Source organism: Manis javanica, chromosome 12 (genome assembly GCF_040802235.1).
Source record: "Manis javanica isolate MJ-LG chromosome 12, MJ_LKY, whole genome shotgun sequence".
In the NCBI taxonomy this organism is placed as follows: domain Eukaryota; kingdom Metazoa; phylum Chordata; class Mammalia; order Pholidota; family Manidae; genus Manis; species Manis javanica.
The window spans coordinates 85,721,303-85,741,538 of NC_133167.1; the positions used below are offsets into that span (position 1 = coordinate 85,721,303).

A 20,236-nucleotide genomic window follows, 5' to 3' on the forward strand; every position below is an offset into this window, starting at 1 on the left:
ATGATTGTAGGAGAAAAAGTTTTATGGCAATAGAAACATCCTCATCTTGAGTGTGGTCTTCTTTACAGGACCATATAGTTACTAAATTTTCATCAAACTTTGAATTTAAAATGGGTGACTTTTATCATATAAAATTATTCCTGGCTACGGGGAGCTGAACAGATTGAAAGGAAGCAGGAGTGGACAGGGGTAGTCAGCAGGGAGGCTACCGCATATCCTTATTCCCTCCAGTTTCATACAGCCCCTTTCCTATTGCTTTGCAACTGGAAAGGCTGACAGAGCAGAATTGGGGGACATGGTTCTTACCTAATTCACTAGGAGAGAAAGGATCAAATCACCACGCTACTCTGGTCACTCTCTCTGCCTCTGGCTTGTTCCCAAGGATGTTACTGGGTTAACTGAGATCTTGTCTACAAAGCAATCCCACCTCCATGGAGACCAATATCCTCTAAGCCCAGGTTGGGTAAGCGGCTCATGCATTGCAACTTGATTTCTCTCGGCTTCTTTTTTCTTGTCTGCAAAGGGAAGGGCTGAACATGGCCTGCAAGGATGCTTTGAGTGCTAACAGCTTGTGCTCTTCAGTACAATGCCGATTTGATTTGAGTTTTTATTTGTAGTCTGCATAGGTGTGCTCCTCAGTAGGAAGGCTCCCTCTTCCTCAGCATCTGATTGTATCTTGCTCCACCTTCAAGGGGCCTTATACTCCATGCAGCCCCTTCTTACTATTCTGAGTCCCACTGATCTGACCTCCTATTAGCACTGACATTCAGTGTAACGCAGACCACTTTTGGCTGTTGTTTTAGATACAATACTGTTTATTTTTTCTCCTCGATCAGTTTGCAAAAGGCTTATTATTTCTCAGGTTCTCCCCTTCTTCAGCCTCCCTGCCTCCCCCTGACACATGCACACTCATACTGCTGTGAGTTTTGAGCATTAGGTACATACTCAACACGAACTTAAATATAAGTTCTGTGAGATCATTGTTGCTCTTATTTGCTTCCACACCGTGCTTTTCTGTAATTCTGTTTAACTCTGCTTTCTCATCCTAGCCCTGGCTGGTCTTGCACAGGGATCAAGCAGGGGACCTGCAGCTAAGTTCTCAGAAATCATTAGGAAGCAGAAATCCTATCTGGCTGCTCAATGCTGCCCACTGTCCTCATTGTTCTTAATTTCACCAGAAGTTGACAGTATGTGTACTCAGAAGTCTTCCTGCCAAACAGACAGATGCTTGGCTGAAGATGGGAGAGAGGAGATGTAACTACAGGACTTTTTCCCCATGTTCTGTGAGAGATGATCATTGGCCTGACAGCATGATTTCTTTTGGACACAGACCGATTTCTATTTGGTCCTAAGCATGTGGAACCAGTACACATGTAGATCAAGGCTAATTTCCAGGGTTTTATAGAAATGAGACCGATTTGCCATATGTTGAAATGTGTGGTTGTGGAAGTCATCTGGACTTAGGGACAAATCCTGGATCTGCCACCTACTAGCTGTGCGACCTTGGTCTAACTATGGAAACTCTCTGTGCCTTAGATTCTTTATCTTTAAAATGAGGTCTGGGAGACAAACGAGAAAATGACAGAGGCACAGTGCTTAGCAGAGGGGCTGGCTGGCAAATAATTAATTACTCAAAAAATGGTACTTGTTACTGCTCTTCCTGTCATGCCCAAAATGCAGGGTGCAGAGCAAAACTGTCCTTCTTTCCCAGCAGGGAGGCCCAGGCTGGGTGTGACCCTGAGGGGAGGCTGGCGGGACACTTTCTGATTTCCAGCCCACGTTGCTCTCTCGGGCCCTGCCGGGAAGTGCTGACTGCAGCTGGAGGCTGCGGTATTCTGGGCGGGTCCTTGCAGGCTTCAAAGGCTCAGCCCTTCCTTTTGAAGGGGAGTGTGTTTGCAGCTCATTAGCTCCGCGGCTGAGACCACCAACCAAAGCAAACAGGCTCCTGAGATCCCCAAAGTCCTCTGCAGCTTTTTGGAGACAATGGGTTTGCTTCACCTCCATTTGTAGACTAACGCTGTGTGTGGAGAGGCCGGGTGTAGAACACAACCGTAAGAGTGTATAATGAACAACAGCCCTCCGTGCTGAAGAGAAAACTGCAAACACTGTGAATGCCCCAGCTAGCTGGTCTATCACGGTGTCATGCACATCTGGACACTTTTTAAAAAATGCCATTTGTTGATGATGCCGGTGCGATAACTTCCTTCCCCAAAGAGCTCTCTGGCAAAATGCACATCAAAGTCCAAACAAATGTCCTCCTGCTGGACTAACCACACACTGGGTGGAGCTGCAGTTTTGATCGGAGCCTGAAGGGAAGAGGCGGGGCTCTGGCTTCCAGCACCTCTAGCAACCCACAGAGGACTGCAAAGCTGGGGGTCCCAGAACCCCCAGCCCAGGATTCTGTGTCCAGGCGGGAACGCGTCTGGGTTAATCTAATTGTGCGGCTGCACAGAGTTCTGTCTCTCCAGACGTCTGGGGGTGGGCGAGGACTTTCAAGTGCCTCTGCTCACCAGGGGTGGCATTTCATAGCCCTTCTGGGTAGACCCCAGAGGCAAGGACCAGAAAAACCTCTTCTCTTGGCTTTGTGGGACTGCGCGGCAGGCCGGCCTCCGAGGGCAGCGAACGCACAGCCGCCGGCACAGTCTACGTGAGAATGCGGAAAGGGTGCTCTGCCTCCTCAATCACCTGTCCCTGGAGGGTGCTGCCTGCAGTAATTTTAAAGCCTTTAATTCCACAATTAGGGAAGACTGAAAGGCAAATGTCTGTAGGTGGAGACCCAACACGGGGCTTTAAATTCACAGGTAAGTAAGTATAAATGACTGAGCTCAGACACGTTTCCTGAGGGCATGTTTTACTTGGCAGGCAGATGGTCAGGGTACCAGGTTTACAAAGTACCCTCTGTGCGGCCGCGGAGAGGCACAGGACCCCATACCCACTGAACAGTTCTGCCCAAAGCCTTTGCTAAGGTCATGGATTGAAGGCCTGTGTGGAGCCCAGGGGCCCCTTTTATTGGGAGTCCGCAGAGGGTGGGGGGGATTTAGTGGCGGAGTCTGGGTGGCACCCTGCGGCAGGTGCCCAGGGCAGACGCCTGATGTGTTCCTGCCCTCAGCAGGGAGCTTGGGCTACGTCTTCTCGGCTCATGTGAGAGGCCTGGCTGTCCTGCAGGCCGCCAGCACTCCGCTTCACATAATCATAGGAGACCTGGGGGGAGGAGAAGGAAGCAGCCCTGAGGAAGGGACACAGCCTGGAAGAACTGGAGAGGGTGCGCCCAAGAAGCAGGGCTGGGACGGAATCTGAGACGGGGCGGGGGAAGCAGGGGGGGAGAGGGGAGAAGCAGAGAACGCTCCTGTGTCTCTTTACATTTTAAATGCAAAGGAGAACATGAGAATAAAAGGGGAGGAGGCAAGGACAACGGGTACAGAGACCCAGCAGACCCCCTAAAATGAGCATTTTATAGCAATGCCTATCATGATGAGCATCTCGTGAGGTACATAATTGTTGAATCGCTATGTTGTACATCTGAAGCCAATGTAATATTGTATGTCAACTGCACTTCAATAAAAAAAAATTTCTGCACCAATAAAATGGGCCTTTTATTCCCTTTACTCTCCCTGCAGCCAGGAGCCAAAATATTTTTCAGGAGCATGCTCCCCTGTACAGCTGGGCCGGGTAGATCCCATGTGTTACTCCCATATTCTGGCCCTTCTTCTGAGACTGAGAATATTTTTTGAAGCTTTTTCTCTTCCTTCCATGGCTTCCCAGTTAAGCTGCAAGTGGTCAAGTCTCTCTCCACGCTTCCCTTCCTATTCTTCCATTCCTTTCCCTCCCCTCCCACCCTCTGCTCCTCTCCTTTTCCTCCTCCAAGTTGCAGACCTCCCTGTCCCCTGCAGGACTGTGCCAGGCAGCCCACAGCTCTGGCAGAAGCCTGGAGACAACTCAGCCAAGTGGCCCAAACTAATGAATTCAAGACCTGCTGGGCTGGCCCAGAGAAAGAGCTGGGCTTTGGCCTTGCAGGGAAAAGCAGGAAACTGCCCTCTAGGTGTACAGATTGACAGCCAGAGGCCCTACTGTGTCACACAAACAATAGCTTGGAAAACTAAATTTTGTTGAAAAAAGGACACACCAGAAAAATCACTGATTCCTTGTTGCTGTCCTCAAACCCCAACTACAGCTCTGCTTTTCTGAGTCTCTGATGTTCCTCCTCACTGTGTCCCCTACGCCTCAGAAAACCAGGATTTGACTGCTTTGAAATTGAGTAAGAAGGTCAAAAAGCTGTGCCCCCAGGAGAAGCTGATCCTACTAAGAAGGGGAGTGTGGAGGTAGCGGGGAACCTGCAGCCCAGGGCCTGACTGTCATTTGAACCCTTCATCCCTGCAGGGGCAGAGCCTTGGAATTCCCTCAGGCTGGGGTGGGGTGGGCAACGCTCTGAGGGGCGGTTCCCAGCGTTGCAGGCCGGCCCTGTGGCCAGGAGCAGCTGGGCTCTGCTTGGCTCCCCAGACCCGAGCCGCCTCCGGGCAGCCGCGAAACATAGGTGCCCCCAAAGGGGGCGCAAGTCTTGGTGAGCTTTCTGTGGGACCTGATAACTGTTTTCAAATACTTAAAAGGCTATCATTTAGAAGAGAGATTTATCTGTTGTGGAGCCAGGGGAAGAAACTAAGACCAAAGTGGAAGTTCTAAGAAAACAGACTTCGAGCTCAAAAAAAAAAAAGAACAGTTTTGCTGCTGGTGTCCCAGGGCAGGGCAATGTGTGGTCTCGGGAGGTGGTGAGCCCCCAGCACTAGTGGTGTTCCTACAGAGAGAATTTGGAGAGGGGCATCTCAATATTCGCTGTCTCCCCGATGTGCTTCTGGAAGATGGCTTCTCTGCTTTTTATGCCTATATGCAAGTGCCTGGTGTCTGCAAAACAGGTACTCAATATTTGTTGAGTGAATTAATGATTGAAAACCATAGGTTGGAAGGTGGTGCTAAATAAAGTCTAAGGCATTTCCCATCAGTGACTCTCAGGGCATCTCTGAATGTTTTCTCACTTTTCAGGGGCAGAACAAAGTTTTGAACAGGAGAGAGCTAGGTCCCAGCAAGGAGCTCACTGGTGGCCAGCTCGGAATAGGCATGTGGTGGGAGGGCTCCTTTTCTATGGCACAAAACCTCAGGCAGTTTTCCACCAGGATCCAGCATGCACATGGGGGCTGGAGCAGGGAGCTCTTTCCCTCTGAGCACTGAACAGAACCTCTCACAGGGCTCTGAGAGAACCCTGGGGGGATGTGAGCACCCCAAACACCACCACAGGGAAGTGAGAGGCCAGGGGTGGGCAGATGGAGCAGGGCCGAGGGTCCCTACCCCTTCATTCCAGCAGAGCCACCTTGCTTTCATCTGTCATACATTGGAGTCTCCTACAATATTTTTTATTGTAGGGCTACATACTGAAAAGTTGAAAATCACTGGTCTGCCTATAAGATTCATTCATTTATTGTGCACCTACAGTGTACCAGTCTAGGGACTGGGGAGGGAGCATGAAACAAATAAACAAAAATCCCTGCCCTTGGGAGCTTGTGTTCTGACAAACAGGAAAGTAAACCTGAGTATGTTGGAAGGTGCTAAATATTATGGGGCAATTCAAGCAGGGGGCAGGGCTAGAGTGTGGGGGAGGGGCAGCTCCAGTTTTATATTGGGTAGTCAGGGAGGACAGCACTGAAGAGGTGACAGCCATGTGCACGAAGACTTGAGGGAGGTGGGCAAGCGATGTGAGAAGGGATTCCAGGCAGAGGACCAGCTAAGACAAAGGCCCTGTGGTAGCAGCAGGTGAGTGTGTGGCAGGAACACCAAGTCCACAGCAAATGAAATAGGGTGTGGCGGACAGCTTCCACGGTGGTGCCCAGTGATCTCTGCCTCCTGGGATTCATGCTGTTATGCCACCCCTGTCTCTCAGCGCAGGCTGGACTTAGCAATTTGCTTCCAACAGATATAATACTGTAAAAAGTGATGGGGTACCCTTCCTGGGGATAGCTTCCCCAAAGACAGGGGCTCCTGCCTTGCGGCCTCCTCTCATCTCTTGCTTGCTCGCTCTGATGGAAGCCACCTGCCACGGTGTGAGCTGCCTCACGGAGAGGCCAGGGACAAAGAAGCCGGGGAGGCCTGCTGAGCCAGTGAGCAGCTGAGGCCCTCAGCCAACAGCCAGTGAGTGAGCTTGGAAGTAGATTCACCTCCAGCTGAGCGCTGAGCTGCTGGCATGACCCTTGACCCTGCTGACTCCTTGATGGCATCCGTGGGAGAGCCCCAGAGTACCAGGACCCACCTATACCACGTCCTGCCTCCTGACTGGAAGCCATGAGATCATACATGTTTGCTGCTCTAAGCCACAAAGTTTGGGGTAATTTGTTATGCCGTCACAGATAGCGAAGACCCGAGGATTGACTAGTAAGGGATGAGATCACAGAGCTCATGGGGGCCAGATCATATGGAGTCCGTTGGCCATTAAAGCCTGTTGGCATTTTCCTGAGGGAGGTGGGGAGCCATTGGAAGGCTGAAAGGAGAGGAGGGATGTAATCTGATTTTAAAATCTTTAAAAAGATAATTTTGGTCATTGCCTGGAGAATAGATGTAGTACAGGGGGCAAGCATGGAAGCAGGGAGACCGGGTAACAGGCTATTGCAAAAACCCAGGTGAGAGATGATGGTACTTTGGACCATGGGAGTAGCAGCCATGGTGACAAGAAGTGGCCAGAATCTGCATTTATTCTGAAGTAGAGCCAATAGGATTCCTTGACGAATTGGGTGTGAGGTGTAAGAAGAAGTGGGAGTCAAGGATGACTCCAAGTTTTTGATGCAGCAGATGGAAGGATGGAGTGGCCATTAAATGAGATGGAGAAGATTGGGGAAGATGAGGTTTGGGGGAAAGAATTACAAGATGATTACTGCGTGATTCAGTTTGGGGAAATACCAAGCCCCACGTGTCTGCTAGATATCCAAACAGAGATATAAGCACACAGTTGGATACACAAGTCAAGAGTTCAGGGCAGAGGTTTGAGCTGGAGAGGTAAATTTAGAGGTCATCAGCAAACACATTTCAAGCAGCAAGACAAGATGACATCACAGTGGTGCAGAGAGAAAAGTGAAGAGGTCTACCATATGATCAGCATTTCTGGGAATATACCCCAAAGAAATGAAAGCAGGGTCTCAAAGAGATATTTGCATACCCATGGTCCTGGCAACACTAGTCACAATAGCCGAGAGGCAGATGCAACCCAAGTGTCCAATGATGGATGAATGGATAAACAAAATGTGGTCTATCCACATGGTGGAGTATTATTTAGCCTGAAAAAAGGAAGGAAATTCTGACACATGTCACCACATGGATGAACCTGGAAGATGGTATGCTGAATGAAATAAGCCAGTTACAAAAAGACAAATACTGTTTGATTCCACTTGTATGAGGTACCCAGAGTAGGCAAATTCACAGAGACAGAAAGTAGAAGGGTGGTTGCCAGGGGCTGGGGGAAGGGGGGTTACTTAGTGGTACACTGTTTCAGATTTGCAAGAAAAAAAGAGTTCCGGAGATTGTTTGCACAACATTGTGCATGTGAACGTACTTAACTGTACATAAAAATTGCTTGCACAACAATGTCATTGTACTTAACTGTACACTTAGAAATGATCAAGCTGGTACATTTTATGTTGTAAATATTTTATCATAGTTTAAACATCTTTTACAGTTAAAATAAACAAACACTGGCTTCCAATAAAAAGTGAGGAGGTCCAAGTCAGAGCCCTGGGGTACTCTAGTGGAAGGAGGTCAGGAAGCTGGGGAGGAAGCGGAGAAGGCTGATGACAAGGAGCATCTAATGAGGCAGGAAGAAGAGGGCAGCAAGCAGCTAACTCCGTACTCCAGAGGGAAGCCTGCAGCCAAGTGAAGACAGCGCCTCAAGGCAAAGGGGGTGACTGACTGTGTCAAATGCTCTTGAGGGTCAAGAAAGACGAACACTGCATGAAACAATGGGGGGGCCACTGATGACCTTGGCAGGAGCAATCTTATTGGGACAGTGGGGATGAAAGCCTGATACACAGGTTGGGAGAGGAGTTGGTGACAGTGAGCGTAGCTAGCTTTCTAGGAGCTCTGCTCTAAAGGGGAGCAGAGAAGTGGAGGCAAGATTTCTTTCTTTCTTTTTTTTTTTTTGTGTTGACAGGAATGATACAGTAAAAGGGAAACATTCATGATGCAGGAAAGAAGGGGAAGTTGCTGGAGGGACACCCCTGCATGGGCAAGAGGGGATGCAATCCAGAGCACATGCAGGGAGACCACGCCACCTTGTAACCCCAAGGTTCAGGTAATCCTAACCTGCTTCTCCAGACCCTCTCCCCTACTCTTCATTTCCCTTGTGTTTTAGGCATACTACCCCCTCTTCTCTGAACAAGCCTCCAACTTGCTGGTTCCTGGACCCTGGCTTGCAAGTTTCCCCCACAGGCATGTCCCTCCCCTCACTGTGGCAGGACCAGCTCTTTCCTTCACAGGCTCCCCTCGTAACCCCAAGGAAGAGGAGTCTCTCCCTCACCCCCAGGGTGCTTCGTCATGCCCTCCTGATTTCCTTTTCTACCTTGAATTCCTCTCTCATCTTCCTTTCCTGTAGAAGCTACCTGAGGGAAAGGTTCACATATCTGCTACCTCATCATAGCAACACTTCCACTTGGGGTTCTGACCCGCACAGCATGGTGCTAAGTGCACTGTCTCATGTAAGGAGATAGAAGCTTGATTTAACAAAGGAGCCAACAGAGGCTTGGAATCAGTTGCCTGAGTCTCAGAGACAGTGATTTGCAGGGGGAATCTGTGTGACCTCCAGGGGCCTGCCTCCTGACTGGAGACCACCTCTGCCCTCACCACTCATTCCCACGGCTCCAGAGCTGGCCCAGAGGGATGCTCAGTGAACCATTTTCACGGATACACTGTGGGATCTAGAGAAATAAAGCCTGCCCTGGGATGCACGGCTCCACGCTTGCAACTTATTCCTGCTGCTTGTCTGAGCTCTTTCTTTAAAGCAGGGAGAGGACAGAATTTCACAGCCTTGCCTGCTGGGGGGAAGTGTAGGCCCCAGGGCCCTGCTGTGGGTGAGGTGGGGGTGGCCCAAAGGATGAGGAGACAGGGGGCCGGGCTCTGGGAGGGACTCCGCCTGGCCTGACTCTTAGGGCTCTGTGTGATAAGAAAACTGCAGGAAAATGCTCTCTGTGGCAGAGGAGGAGCAGGAGAGAGGGGAGGGAGGGAACAGGAAAATGAGGAAAGAGGGAGAAAGGGGAGAAAGACAGAGGGAAGAGGGGAGAGGGGAGGCTAGGAAAACAAGGAGGGATGGGAGAGCCGGCCCCTTGGGCCCCTTGGCTGTGTGCTGGTGGTGGGCACTCTGCGGGAGGGGGCATCGCCCTCTCACCACCCTGGTGCCCTGCCGGAAAGAGAAGGGGTACAGTGACCTCCTGGGAAGCAGAAAGGGGCCGTCTCCACCCTGTGTGCAGGCCTGCAAGTTGAGAGGAGCCAGGCAGGGGCAGGGCCTGCGCGCGGGCCTGTGGAAAGCGAGCTCCTCATGGGGGCTAGCCTCGGACAAACCTCTGCTTCCTGCGGTCCTGCCTCCACACCGCTTCATCTGGTATGTGCTCAGCACAGTCCCACCGGGCATCGCGTGTCCAGTAGGTACCTTTAAGATTCGTGAAATCGTGCCGTTTTGGAGAAAGCGCTAAGCTGGGACAATTGCCCCTCGCGGGCAGCCCACTTCAGGGAGTGAGTCGGTCCAGGTCAGGTACTTGGATTCACAGGCTCTCTCCTGAGAGCAGCTCAGGGCAGGGAGAGCGCCACCAGGCACCGCACTGTGGTTTGGGGAGACGGGTAGAGAGGGGCATGCTGGGAGGACCTGGAGTTAGGTCAGGAAGGACAGCCCCGCTCCAGAACACACGCATCTCAAGGCCTCCGGGCCTCTGGGCGCAGCTCAGCCAGCCCACTCCAGCCTTGGTGAGAGGCCTTGGCCTTTGCTCTAGTCCGGGAATGCTCTGGGGCTCCTGGTGTGGAGCGGGCCTTGCAGCGGCTCCTTCGGACTCTGCCTCTGAGGTGCAGGGAGCTGAGGGGGCCAGGGCTTGTTTGGTTAGGCACCATGGGAAAACATCCGGTTCTTCTACCCTTGGGCCTGTGGCCTAAGGCGGTGAAAAGGGTAGGAGTGTCCCTGGGCAGGGCCACTGCCTCCCACACAGAGGATTTGATTTCAGGCCTGAGCCATTAAGGGAATGCCATGGTGACAAAATAGAGTTTGGCAGGTTTTTAAAGAACTGAAATAATTGGCTGTCCATGGCAACAGCTCATTAGCTCAAGCCGGATGCCTCTGTGCAGACAGACAGCCTCGCACCCTGGGCAGTGGGTGCCTGGATTTCTGCTGCCAGCTGGGAAGAGGCGCCTGCAGACAGGCTCGCCTTGGCAGCCGGCTCCTCACCCAGCCTAGGAGATGAGGTAGACAGCCATTCTTCAGGACGATGGGCACCTCAGGCCTGAAACGCCTCCAGTTTTCACACTCTTGGCTTCCAACTACCCAGCAGAAAAGCAGAAGAAAGAGAAATGGATGAGCCCTGGCTGGAAGTTGGGATCCTGTCCCCTTAGACAAGAACAAGAGCCTTAGCAAATGGCTTTATTCATGGCTGGAGGAGAACTGCATGGGGGCCTGCAAACCCTGCCCTTTGCAAACATGCCTGCCCATTTTATCTCCCTGTCACCCCAGTTACCCACTGCACAGAGCTCGGCAGTTAGTCAGAAGTATTTACCTTGGGGAAGCCACTTGGCCTTTCTGAACCTCAGCTTCCTCATCACTGTATTGGGATTCTTGTAATTTTATGAGATCATATGGATGAAAGGGCTTTACAAATAATGGATTGATAAATAAGGAATTTATAAACTGTAGGTAGAGTTCAAAATTATTATCATACTGGGGGGCCTCATAAAATCTGGTTAATCAGGTCTGGCTGATACCAGAATGTTTTATGAGATGAAAATGGAGAAGACATCTGGGGGGCTAATGGTTAGGACTGTCCCAGAGAGCAGAACTGTCCTGTCCCAAATACTGGATAGGATGTCAGATACCTTGCCCCAAATTAGAAATCTCCTTATGGGGAAGGAGGCTGTCCAGGGTCTGCTCAGTTAATGCCTTGCATTCCAGGGGCCTTCGGGGTTTTCCCGAATGAGAATACTGATCAGAGCATCTGAGCCTGCTCTGGACGGGCTGGCTCTGAGCTCTAGCCTCCAGGGCCATTGGAGGCAAAAGAGAAGAGTGCTCACATCTGGGGGTGGCAGCGACCCTCATGGACATTCCAGCAAGTTTCAAAGAGGCAGAGTTTCAAAAAAGTATATAAGGCCAGGTCACTCTCAAAGCTAGATGCCCCTGAAAGCTTGGGGCTAATGTCCTGCTGACTCCTGAGACAGCCAGCCCCTGCTGAAGTGTGCTTGGAAGTGCTGAAGATCTGCGGCTTCCCATTTCTGTCAAAGACGAATTATAAAATTAAGTTACCTTGTTTTTCATTTTTAAACTGATCATTCAGTTTAATTATAAATTCAATGAGAGGCAGATTCTGTCCAAGAATGGAGCCTGGCACTGAGGAGTCACTTTATAAATATTTGTTTAAATGAATGAATGATGTGGCCTTGCATCACATTTTTTAATCTCTTTCCTATGACCTGTTCTTCTTATTTTATTCTAGCCCATCCCTACTCCAGCATAGGAACCTCTAATGACAAGTGAATTATAGACCAATAAATGGGGTTTTGTCTAGGGATAGACCATTTATATACTCATTCACCTATTCATTCAATAAATCTGGAACTATATATCAATACGAATCTGGAATATATATATCAATATATGGATACTTGTTTTTAATCTCAGTTTTAAAGGCAATGAAGAGAAACAAAAAATAAAAAGATTGTAGAGGAAGAGCTGAAGCTGTCATTGCCCAGAGATTACATGATTATGTGTTTGGGAAATAGGAAAGAATCCTTAGATGAGCTCAGAACTAATAAGTAAATATAGTAAGGTCACTGGATATAAGACAATATGCAAAAATCAATTGTTTTTTTATATTGGAGCAAAAACCACTTAGTATATGAAATTTTTTAATGATACCATTTATAATAACATAAAAATAAAATATGTAGGAACAAATCCAACAAAAGATACATATGGTCTCTTTGTTGAAAATTACAAAACATTATTGAGCGATAGTAAAGACGAGGTAACTAAATATACGATGGCATATACCATGTTCAGGGTACTGCAAAGAGTCAATTTTCCCAATAGACTCAGTACAATTTCAACAGAAGACCAAGCAGAGTTGTTACTTTGGTGGAAATTGACCAGCTGATTCTAAAATCTATGTGGGAATAGGAGGGATTATGCAGAGCAAAGATAATCTTGAAGAGAAGGAACTAGGTTGGATGAGTTATATGATCAGAATCAAGACTTACAGATCTACAATAATTAAAACTGTGTGGAATTGGTACAGAGGTAGACATATGGACCAATAAAACAGAATAAAATTCAGAAACAGGCCCACATACATGGAATCAGCTTATGGTAAAGTTATCACTGAAATGCAGTGATATAGGATTTTAATAAATGGTACTAGATTAATTACATGTCCAACTGGAGAAAACAGATTTGATACCTACCACATACAAAAATAAATTCTGGGTGGATCACAGACAAATGTGAAGAGTGAAACAAAGCGTTTAGAACATAATATCTGTGAACATTTTCATGACTTTAGGGTGTGCAAAGATTTTATAAACATCACAGAAAACACTTGTCAAAAAAGAAAAAACTTTGTTAAAATTAAGAATTTCCACCTACTAAAAAATACCACTAAAGAGTCAAAAGTCAGTATATGTTTTTGTATTACATATATCTGACAAAGGACTCATCTTCAAAATGTACAACGAACTTCTTCAACTCAAGAAGAAAAAAGAAAGACAGCTCAGTAATAAAGTATTTTGGCAAGTGACCAGAATAGGTACTTCACAAGAGAGGATCTCTCAGTAGCCAATAAGAATAAAGATGCTTAGAGATGAGGCTACAGTGTGCAGCTCCAATGGGGTCCCCTGCCTTCTGGGAGTCTTGCTCTCAGCTGTGTTCCTTTCTAGGAATTGCCTTTGGCAAAGAGAATTTTTGACCACAAGTCCTACTCTTCCCCAGGCACAGCCCACCTCCAGCAGTTGGTCAGTCCTGGTAGAAGCCCTGGCCCCTTTGCCTCAAGGCGGTGTGACTCAAGGGTCATGCCAGCTCGAGCTGCCCCAGGATCAGCCAAAGCTGACCGCAGTGGAATGTGACACCTGCTGCTTCCACTCTCCTGCTTGGCACCCTCTATAGATGCAAACAGATCTTCCCGCATATAGATCTTCATCTCACTCTTAAGGAACATGACCTGGGACTGTACTCAACTTCACTGGTCATCAGGGAAATGCAAATACACACCACCACGTGGTTAAAATGGCTAAAATCAAAGTACTGGCAATACAAAGTATTAGTGAGGATGAGAAGCTGTGGGAGTGTAAATTGATAAAATTACTTTGGTAAACTGGCATAATCTACTAGAGTTAAAAATATAGATACTCTATGGCCCCAAAATTCAACTCTTGGGTCTATACCTAAATGAAATGTGAGCATATGTTCACCAAAAAGCCTGTGTAAGAACACTCATAGCAGCAATACTTGTAATAGCCCCAAACTAGAAATAACACAAATGCTTCATCAACAGGAGAATAGATAAGTGAACTGTGGCATATTCATACAGTGTAAAAAAAACCCAAATTACTATGATACCAGATGAACCTAAATTTCAAAGAAAAGAAAACCAGACACAAAAGAGTACATACTGGATGATTCCATTTATATGAACTTCAAAGACTGACTGATTTATGATGCTAGAAGTCAGAACAGTGGTACCTTTGTGTGTGCGGGGGGTTATAACCAAGAGGGGGCCTGAGAGGAGGTCAGGTGCTGGGGTGCTGGTAATTTTCATAACTTACTTGGGTACTCATTTGTGAAAATTCATTGGTCTTTAATTGTACATGTTATGCTTCAATAAAAAATTAGGTTCAGTGATAAAAAGAAATTATCAAGTCACAAAAAGACACAAAACAAACTTAAATGCACATTGCTTCATGAAAGAAGTCAACCTGACAATGTACACACTGTATGATTCCAACCCTATGACATTCTGGAAAGGACAAAACTATAGAAACAATTGGAAGATCATAATAGGTTGCCAGGGGTTGGGGTAGGGCAGGGATGAATACGCAGAGCACAGAGGACTTTCAGGGCAGTGTAATAATTCTGATGATACTGTAATGTGGATGTACATCGGTATTCTCTCGTCAAAACCTATAGCATGTACAACATCCAGAGGGAAGACATTAATAATGAGAAAAACAGGGAGGGAGGTGGGTAAAGAGTATAAGGGAACTCACTGTACTTTCTGCTAAATTTCTCTGTGAATGCAAAACTTCTCAAAAAGATAAAGCTTATTAATTTTAAAAAAATGGAGTGAGAAAGAGCTCCCCCCGAGAGGTGACTTAATGCTTCTCCACAGCCCGGAAGTGGTGGTGGAATCAGGCTGGGAAGCCAGCCTGTCTCACTCCCATGCTCTGGGTTCCTGCTGTCAGTCGCTGTTCTGGTGCTCACCCAGGTCTGCCTTCCTCAGGGAAGGTACCCATATTCTGAACCTTCTCTTTTAATAGTATGAATGCACCTGATTCCAGTTTCCCCACATCAAGCAATTCTCAGGTGTCAGTTGGAGTCCTACAGTTCAAGTTAATTCTGACATTATTACCTGGAGATAGTGTGAGATCCCACAGGTCAGGGGCTCGGTCCTACCTGACTGCCCTTTCCTCCCTGTCTCCCCTGGATCTCCATTTCAGATGCCAGTCACAAGTCCAGGTTGTCACCTGTGCCTTTGACTGACCTGCTATAGATGGGAGGTTCTAATGAACCTTTAGTTCAGGATTTTCAGAATTAATTTTCCAGAGTGGCTCACAGAACTCAGAAACATTTTACTTATTAGATTACTAGTTTATTATAAAGGGACATAGCTCAAGAAAAGGAAGATGGAAGAGATGCGTAGGGTGAGGGATGTGGGGAGAGCCTCGGAGCTTCCATTCCCTCTCCAGGGGAACCACTCTCTCCACATCTCCGCTAGTTCACCGACCCAAAGCTCTCTGAACCCCATTCGTGCTTGAACTCAATTTCTAGCCCCTATGTCCCCTCCCTGGAGCTATGTGTGGGAGCCGGGAAGGAAAGTTCCAACCCTCTAATCACATAATTGGTTCCTCTGGGTACTCATCCCCTTGCTTAGGTGACCCAGGGGCTTTCCAAAGGTCACCTCATTAATCTAACAAAAGACACCTTTCCTGCATTCCTCCATTAGGCAATTTCAAGGGTTTGAGAACTCTGTGCCAGGAATGGGGCAATGACCAAATGTATATATTTCTTATTATAAATCACAACAGCACAATTATTCTAAAATTATTGCAAAATTAGAGCAATCATAATAGCATATTTAGGTGTCTCGCCTGAGGGTTTAAGCCCGGAGCAAGTTCACAATGATTCAGGGAGACTGAGAAATGACAAGGGAATGTTCTTGGGGTAAAAGGGTTTATATTCAGCTTTATTCTCACAGAGATAGGAATAGGTTGAGCATTAGAATCACAGCTGCATCCAGAAGTCTGCAGGTCCGTAATCCCCTCTGTCTCTGCCTCTCCCACTGGGCAGAGCTCTTTATATAGTGACTCACATATTATTTTTATATATGAGCTTATTGCCTACTGGTGTGGATGCAGTAGCCTAGCAGAAGGCCAATGACATCATCAAGTAGTTTAGGGTCCGGTGAGGATCCTGGCCATAGGAACTTCCATTTTTCCCCATAGAGGAAAAGTAATAGCTGAGAATTCTTCCTCTTCAGGGTGTTTTTATTTGAGCTCAATGGAAGGAGGCAGGAGGCATGCAGTGGGGGAGAAAGGGTGGAAGCCTTCTCCATCTCCCAGTTCCCTCACCATGCCATGGCATTGCTGGAAGCTCACTCACTCACACAATTTTAGATATTTAAGTGATATCGATCACTTAATCCGAAGAAGGATACCACCCTCCTTCCCTTGCCATCACAGCAAAAGTTTCTGCCAACTGAAGGGAGGAAAAGGGGGAGGGAGGCAGTCAGGGTAAGGTGTGAGAAGCTGTTTTTTGGCTTCAGGATCACAGATCTTGAGGTAGCAGTTACGTGGGATTGACCCAGAGTCATAGGAAAGAGACTGCACTCCTGATGTTTGAAACATGCTCCACTGGTAATCAGCCAGGACGTGAAGTATCTGACATTGTACCAGGCACACAAGGAACCCTCAATAAGGATCAAACCTCCCTTTCTCACTAGGGCACAGCACTGTTCAAGGATCCTATGGGGGGACAGAAAAGCAATATAAGGTACCGTCGCAGCCATTAAAGAGCCTAGTGACTTCACAACATTCAGCTATGAGTCTGACCTACCCAAAAGAAGAAAAATGTTCCCAAATCCCTCTCCACTGAGCCACACCCCCTTTGGAAGTGAAGTCAGAGCCATCAGTATCAGCTTGCTAAACCCTCTGCCCCTTTCTTCTCACCCTCCAAATTTAATCTGTGTAATTATTTCTTCATGTGTGCTCTGGAGAGCCTGTTATTTTTATGAGTCTGTGTCTATTAATTTTTCTTCCCCAACCTTGCCTCTTTCAGCACGACCAGAGCAGTGTAGACAGAGGACTGGAGTCAGGCTCCAGTGAACAGAGATTACACAGATATATATAGAGATGAGAGGAAGCAAGCAAGAAAATGCGGTTACCTCTGAGGCTGCAGAGAAGCTGTTAAGTGCTGGAGATTTAAAGCTTCATTCGCCTCTGTGCTAACTTCAAGCTGTTCTTAAGCCCAGTCTCCCAGACGGCAAAACTCAGACCAGCTGCAAAAGAAAGGATATTACTCCCTCTGGAGCCTAGGGTCTGATTTAGAGGGTGCTTAGAAGAGGCAAGCGGGAAGGAGGGAGGAGAACAATCAGAGTTTTATTGCTGGGGAAACTTTCTCTGCTGGAGCGAAGGCTAAGGACAGAAGGAAACACTCATCAGTCCTCTGTCACCAGCGGGATGGATGAGTTGAGAACTGGGGCCTCAATTATGGCAAGGAAAAGTCTGTTTAATCTAAGGAAGAACTCCTCACCTACAAGAGAGATTAAATAGTGGCAGGGCTCAGGAGATAGGGTAGAATAGTCATCTCGGTAAGACTTGGATATTCACCAGTCCAGGAGCAAGAGGCTGGACAAAATAACCCCTTATGGTCATTTTCTAACTGGTCTGTTGGTCTTAAGAGCCTGTGGGTAGGATGCCTTGGCATGAGGCAAATTAGGTTTCCAAACGGGACTGAACTGGGGGAGGTGACAGTAAGGATGCCAGCCACAGAGTCAGGGGGACTTACCTGCCTGTCTCCTTTAACTGGAGCAAATAGCTTTGAGGATCCTGTAGTAGAAAAAGCCTGAACCTGGGAAAGAAGCAGCAGAGAAAATGCTTTTTTAAGTGACAGTTGGGCAGAAGTGTGGAACCTGAGGAGTATGGGTAAAGAGAATCTCCCTATCCACTGGGAAACCCAGGGAATTCTGGAATCAAACAGTAATCTTTCATGCAATGGCAACTGGCTGAGCTTGAGCCCAACAAGGAATCCCAGAGGCAGGCTTGGGAATCTGAGGGTAACAACTGACTGCCGGTGGGGAGGTGCAAGTCAGTGACAGACGCTCTATGTAATGAGGGCTTCCCTGGGACAGCTCTGCAGCTGGTGACCACTCAGGCTTAAGGCTCTGTAGGTTGAGGGTTGACTTTTTTATCCTAGCAAAGATGTGTGATTGGGGAGAAGAGAAAATAATACATTTGCCTCAAAGAAATGTCTGGCCTACGATCAAGATGGAGCTTTCCTTCTGGAAGTAAGTTGAGCACAAGATTAAAGCAGTTACATGCTGATTTTCATGCTCTGGACAATGCTAGGCAAGTGGATGGGGCCCAACAGAGAATATGTTCCCCACATCGTCCCTTCAATACACACGAGTAGGGAGACAAGATGCACACAAAGATGAAAGCTGCTTCCAAGGAGGTCTGGCGCTCTGTGGGCAGAGCAGGAGTTGAATGAAAGGTAGTTCAGACTTGGCCCGTCCACCAGTCCTGCCAGTCAGGGCTTATTCTTGGGTCTTGCCAGATTTTCCTGCTGTGAGTTAGGATTTCTCTTCACCTAGTCATCCTACACATGTGGCCCAGAGACGAAAAGTGATGAGCCTCTGGTCACAGAGCGAGTCACTGACGAAAAGTGCTAAAGATCACCCAGAATGCTAGGACTTTAGGGAAGGGAGAGAACCCTCTGTGCAGGATAAAAGGACATGGCACCCACAGTTCCATTCAGGAATCTTTCAAGGCCTCCAAGGCATTGAATAGCAGGATTGAGGAGAACATATTTTTTTAGGGGGGAAGGCTCCCTGGAGCCCCTCAGACTGCTGGAGGAGGTGAGGCCAGCCTGGTACTTAGCCTGCAATGCTGGGCGCTTTGTTTCCCATGCGGAGATCCTAGGGCTTCACCCAGAGGAGAGCGCAGCAGAGAAGTCTGAGTGGGAGCATGGGGGGGAGTGAATTTGGAGAGAGGCATTTTATAAGGAAAGCAAGAGGTCCACTTGAGACAGAGTAGTTCAGCAAGGGAAGAAAAGGACAAGATGCTTAAATATCCAAGCCTGGCAAATGGGAGCAGAGAGCCAAGAACGTCCCTCTTGATGCCTCTGTGGGTGGAGAGGAAACCCTTCCTGGGGAGCTTCGTTCCTCTCCGCTAAGGCAATGATTGCATAACCTCTCATTTTCAGCCAACTAATGGGCGGCATTAATAGCCTTCTTTATTAGCTTTTTATGAGCGGATGATAGAGTTCTGGCTCTTTAGTATTTAGTCAAATTGTCAAGCTGCCCATAAACCAAGACAAATTAAAAATGACCATCTCCTCTCCTGAAGGAGTCAGACATGCCTCATGATGATTTTTTTTGGTGTTCAGGCAGGAAGGAAAGTGGCTGCGGATAGAGAGGAGGTGAGCAGATTATTCCCTAGAGCTCATACAGTTTTAATTCAGCAGCCCCAGGGATGGAAGAATTATTCAATTCTGGACTTGGTAGCAAAAGGCCAAGAGCAGAAATCAGGAATTATGATTTAATGGAGCTTAATTAAGTATCATTTCCATTTGAGAAAGATTTTCTAGGCCATTAATCTGCAGTCTTCCTATTGCAACCAAGTCCTCTCTGGAGAAAGGGGAGAAAGTTTCTTCTTCCATTTGAAGGAATGGAACAAATGGGATTTCAGGAATTTAATGCCCAAAGTTCCCTTCTATGAGGTGTCTTAGAGCCTCCAGAGTTCAGGACCTATTAGGGATGAGATCTGGAGTTTAGTAAGAAATAACAGGCTACTTTGGGCTTGAAGGGGGGTTCTAAATGAATTATATAGTGTAAGAGCAAACACATCTTGGAGATCAATTCATCTAAGTGCTTCATTTTACTGATGAGGGTCAGAGAGGAAAATTCACCTGCCCACCCACTGAACAGAGCAGCAGAGACCCACAGGAATCCTGGGTTTCTGATTCTCATTCCCTTGTTATCTTGTAATGGCCACTCTCCCACAGAAGTGAAACATCCTCTTTGGCTGGGTGGCCCCACCAGCGAGGCGCACTTTTTTCCCCCATCACTCTCCTTTATTTCTAGATCGTACTTATCCTATGTTCTGATCCATCCTATACAGCAAGGCTAGAGCAGGGTACTTTGCATCCTTATCAGTGCACATCGAAGGACAAAACTCAAGCCAGTACTATGGCTGAGTCTTTCCCAACACCTGCTGCAATGGCTTATCTTGGATTTGGAACATGCTGGACACCCACAAAGGCTAAATGCTGCTGTGCTTCATGCTGGTTCCTTTCCTTACTCTGCTCCTTCTCCATATCCTCTCTACATTCATGTTGTTCTGTTGCAAGGCAGGTGAAGCACTGAAAGAGGGAGAGATTGCTGCCTTCTAACTCCAGAACAGATGCAGAAGTGGTAGAGAAAAACCGTTCTAGTAGGAATTCACCTCTTCTCAGGGAAGCAACCCCAACTCTGTCCATTATGAGGAAGAGGACATTGGCTACAACTCACCCTTTTTACAGAGGTAGACTGGAGGC

At 47.6% G+C, this 20,236-nt stretch overlaps 1 long non-coding RNA gene across 1 annotated transcript; it reads right to left on the bottom strand.

Annotated features, from left to right (window-relative positions):
• Positions 1–1,706: 1,706 nt before the first annotated feature.
• Positions 1,707–17,551, bottom strand: LOC140844803 (uncharacterized). Its single transcript, XR_012123297.1, has 3 exons — positions 17,489–17,551; positions 16,866–16,979; positions 1,707–3,201 (listed from the first exon to the last, which is right to left on the bottom strand). It is a non-coding gene; the product is annotated as an uncharacterized lncRNA (long non-coding RNA).
• Positions 17,552–20,236: the final 2,685 nt, after the last annotated feature.